Source organism: Silene latifolia, chromosome X (genome assembly GCF_048544455.1).
Source record: "Silene latifolia isolate original U9 population chromosome X, ASM4854445v1, whole genome shotgun sequence".
Taxonomy (NCBI): domain Eukaryota; kingdom Viridiplantae; phylum Streptophyta; class Magnoliopsida; order Caryophyllales; family Caryophyllaceae; genus Silene; species Silene latifolia.
Genome location: NC_133537.1, coordinates 216,110,815 through 216,115,627, shown reverse-complemented (window position 1 = coordinate 216,115,627; position 4,813 = coordinate 216,110,815). Strand labels below are relative to the sequence as shown.

Genomic DNA, 4,813 nt, shown 5'->3' with positions numbered 1-4,813 from the left:
AAGTTTACCAATCAAACCAAACAAACAATCGTAACCGACCTTGATAGAATTCTATTCATAGCATTTCACTACGCAAATCCCGTCTCCTTGTGTTCGACCCCTACTTTACTACATTCATTTGTTAGCCAAGTCTAGGGTGTTTTTGTTAGGTGTGCGATAGCCTATCAAAATTTGGCGCCATTTCCGGGGAGCACGGTTTTGTTGCATTTTGAATTGTTGATTTCTATCTTGTTTTCTTTTGTCTTAAGGAACACTTGTTCCTTGAGACCATTACTCACAAGTTTCTCGAAGTTGTTGTCTTATGCCCAAGTCCTCTCGCATCGGAGAATTGCTTCCTTTTGATCCGGAGCCCGAGAGAACTTTCCATAGCCGACTCAATTACTTCGAGGAGCTTGCCCAATATTCTAGTCCTGGTAGTTTGGGTCGCCTTCGTGCCAATTATCCACTACGTGACGAAGAAGAAGTTTCTAGTTCATCATCTTCACCACCTTCACCAATCAAGAAGATGGTGAAACTTTCCGATCATTCCAAGCCCACCGCGGCTATGCTTCCTAAGGGTATCACAACTACCCAAATTGGAGCCACCGATTTCGAGATTAAACCGGCTTTCATTAGCCTTGTGGGGAGAAGGCAATTTGTGGGGAGGTCCTTTAGAGGATCCCAATTTGCATGTGCAAAACTTTTGTGACTATTGCTCAATGATTAGGCAAACGGGAGTCACACAATCTCAAATAAGGGAGATACTTTTCCCTTTCTCGTTGAAGGACAAGGCTAAGCTATGGATCAATAGCCTTGATAGAACCGCCATGGAGATCACCAATTGGGATAATTTGACTCTTGCTTTTTATCAAAAATATTTTTCACCGGAGAAAAGAAAAACTTTGAGGAGTCAAATCACGGGGTTTTGTCAACAAGGGCTAGAGAGCCTATATAAAGCTTGGGAAAGGTACAAGTAATTTCAAAGACGATGCCTACATCATGGGTTGGATCCTTGGTTTCTCGCTATTACATTCTACAAATGGATGTTGTGCCGAGTCTCAACGTGTTTTCGATTCCGCTACCAATGGGAGGTTTGATCAAATTGACACCGATATTGCTCATGCTACAATTGAATCCATGACGATTCATGATTCACAATATGTCAATTCCCGAAGTACACCATTGAAGACAAAGGAGGCCAAAAGTACATTCGTCTTGAAGACTCAAATTACCTTGCTTTAACAAAAATTGGAGGCCAAAAGTGCAGCTTCATCTCTTCAACAAGTCAATGTTATGTCCACTACCGGCCAAATACTTGTATGTGAAGATTGCGGAGGTGCGGGACATTGCACCGCCTTGTGTAGGGCAACCATTAAGGAGGTAAATGCTTTTCAAAGTTTTAGACAAAATTCACTTCCACCGGGTACTTTTTCAAATACTTACAATCCTAATACAAAGTACCACCCAAATTTGTCCTACAAGAGCACAAATGTGCTAAATCCTCTACCACAAAATAATTTTGTGTCCCAACAACCACAAAACACTTTTGTGCCTCAACAACAACAATAAAATTGTAACACCCCCATACACCAAGGTGCCCTACCAAGGACCACCCTAACATGTTGGAGTGCTACCATCTCGGTTGCCCGAGGTACAGTATATCAAAAGTGACCGTAAAGAAACAACATTTAAAGTTTATATTGTTTAAAGCATACAAACATAAAACCAAACCAAACGTACTACAAGTTATCATAACCAAATATCCCAAAACAAACTGTGATAAAGTGTCAGCGGAAGACTAGCTATCAAAACTATGTAGAGACTCCATCCCAGCCGAGACCTGCGAGCTATCCATAAGCATACCTGCTAGATTCAGTGCTCACCATCCGCCAAATGGATCACCATAGTTTTGAAAATAATACCGGGGTCAGTCAACTGATTAACTAAAATAAGAAACACAACAAAACAAGCATCTAATCAATACATCGCACATTCCTCCAATTTCAATAGTCTCCAATCACTGACTACACACTAAAGTGTGTAGCCCTGCCAGATTACTCATCGCAACATGCAATCCTCGCCGCCAGTGGAGACAGCAATAAACAACAACTATACATCATAATCCGATTTCTACCCAAAACCCCCAAATCACCCAATTAAGGTTTGCCAAAACTTAAACAAGATACTAAAATAACAAGGGTATAAAGCTTACCAACGACTGACACGAGACTAGATGTGAAAAAATCAAGGAATGAAGGACCCTAACTTAATGGAGAAGCAGTAGAACATCATTCTTCTGTAAAAAGTGTTTTTAGAAATAATATAAAATGATAAAAGATTGAGGAAACGATTTATATACTTCTCCAGTTATTATAAACATCACGGGATAATAAAAAAGAACCAGTTTTTAGAGAGAGAAAACTCTCTTAAAAAAACCCCAATAAGAATTAGAGATCTGAAATTAATTTTCATGGTTTTCTTTCTCAAGCTCTTCTTTTTAACTTTTCTTTAATCTTATTTCTTCCTAATCATGTTCTTCCTTCCTCATGATTATGTAGATTGCTAGTCTCTTTTTTTCTAGCCTTTCAAATGAAAACTTTTTTCAGAATTTGTTCTTGATTTTCACCTTCCTAAAAGACTCGACTTTAATTTGCTCTTCATTTTAGCCTAGAAGAGCTTTTTTCAGTCATACGTCTTAGTTAAAGAAGGTTTAAATCAAGGATTTAACAGCAAAATTTCAAGAGTTAACTTTAGAACATGATTGTGCCAAATGGTTGATTCCTTCATATTGAAAATGTTTCTTTGTGATGAATGTTTTTTGGGGGGTTTTAGAACATGACTGTGCCAAACGAAGCTGAATTTTTGCATCCTTGGGGGCTCTTCCTTTTGGATCTCCTTGTTCCCAGTGTTAGTACTAACTTAGATTATTTCTAAGTTTATTTTTTTTCTTTGGGGTCTTTAAGTGTCGTATTTTCTCGGAGAGAATTTCCTGCTTTGTGCCCTTTTGTTCTTTGGTTTCTTGTGATAAATGAAGATTCTTTGAATTTCGTTTATTGTTCACATCCGCAAGGATGTTATAGGTTGATCAAATAAACCTAGTTTCCTTACCTTATCAAAAAAAAAAAACATCACGGAAAAAAAACTCGTCAGACCTGTTACTCGGCCGATTACTCGATGTACCCGACCGACTACGCCCTACTCGACCGAGTAACAACAAGCTCGGTCGAGTTCCAACGCATCAGAACCCATACCCAGGATACCAGACACCCTACTCGACCGAGTAAGCTCTACTCGACCGAGTAACCCATGGTCAGAAACCTGTGGCATTACAGTCTTCCCTTCTTAAAAACGAACTTTGTCCCCGAAATTCACACATATACCTACATAGAAAGCACACTTAACTCCATAGCATCAACCATAGAGTAGCCCACCTAACTCCAAAATTCTATCGAATACCAACAACAGAAGTGCCGCCAACTTTGTCTTACTTCCATACCGCTCACTAGCAAATCCAATATCACCACCATCTACCAAGCGAGTTGTTACATTCTACCACCCTTAAAATGAACTTCGTCTTCGAAGTTTACTCACACTCATAAACGTCACCACCCAAAACTGTCAACACTATCGTAACCATACTTACCTACAACCGTACTCCATAACCATACATATAAAATATATACTACTACAAGCATAACCTTTACCTTTCATAATATCAACCATAAGTCTATCCTTTATTCTACATCAAGACTCAAAACTTCCAAATATACCACCGTAAGCATAACCATCAAACTCTCTTTATCGCATCCTACTCCTCTTAAAATAAATGTTACGTCCTCGTAACCCAACTAGTGCTACATCCTTAGCTATTCCTCCCCCTTATAACCATCTCATGTCACTGATACCTGACTATAACCTCAACACCGATAACCATTCCCAATTCCAAGGCTCCCTCTCTCTACCAGTTTCCATACTTCTAATCATTCCGCACACCACCTAACATATACCACAAAATCCTCAACATAACCACCACCACAACTCTTCCACATTACCGCACAACCACATTCTTTTCTATTCACGTACCTATCCCTACCACCTAATTCACGACACAAAATTGTTACACACCCACTTGATCGTCAAATTCCCTTTTTTTATTGTCGTCAAACTCGTTCATAACTTAACATGATACTAATTCCCAAATACTCCATACTTACTGCTTCGATAAAAGACTGTGAACCAACTGCAACTTCCATCTCAGTAACCACATGTGCCGCTAATTACTTGCCACAACTATGTCAACAAAAATCTCATCTGATATAAGATCAAAAGTGTTCTAACCACCTCCCACAACTATGTTTTTTCAACAAGGTATCACTGTAACTATGACAACATTGACCACATGTGCAACTCTCTTCCATATTATACTCTAGTCTAACCCCACAAGTCAAAATTATAGGAAACAACAGTAAACAGAACAACAATCTATATGCCCATACTAGACTAACATAATCTTTCAAAAGTTCATCTCACAAGTTGATGTGACCATAATTAGAGCATATTTAGTCCCCGAATTAGCCTTGTTCCCATGCTTTTTAGTGCATATTTGGGTCATTTATTGTCTTTAGTTCTTTGTTTTGCATATTCTTTGAGGTTTTGTGTCCTTGGTAGGAAAGGAGTGCAAACCTTGCATTTTCATAGCAAAATGAGGCTAAATTGATTGAATTCAATGACCAAGCATCAAGGAGAGACAAGATTAGAAGGCCTCTGTACATACTATAGTAGATGGGCAATGACGAGAAAAGATCATTGCATCCCCGAGGAAATCCTCAAGGAT

At 38.9% G+C, this 4,813-nt stretch overlaps 1 non-coding gene across 1 annotated transcript; it reads right to left on the bottom strand.

The window, feature by feature from the left end:
- Positions 1-878: 878 nt before the first annotated feature.
- LOC141625182 (small nucleolar RNA R71) lies at positions 879-985 on the bottom strand. Its single transcript, XR_012534976.1, has one exon. It is a non-coding gene; the product is annotated as a small nucleolar RNA R71 (small nucleolar RNA).
- Between the last annotated feature and the right edge of the window lie 3,828 nt (positions 986-4,813).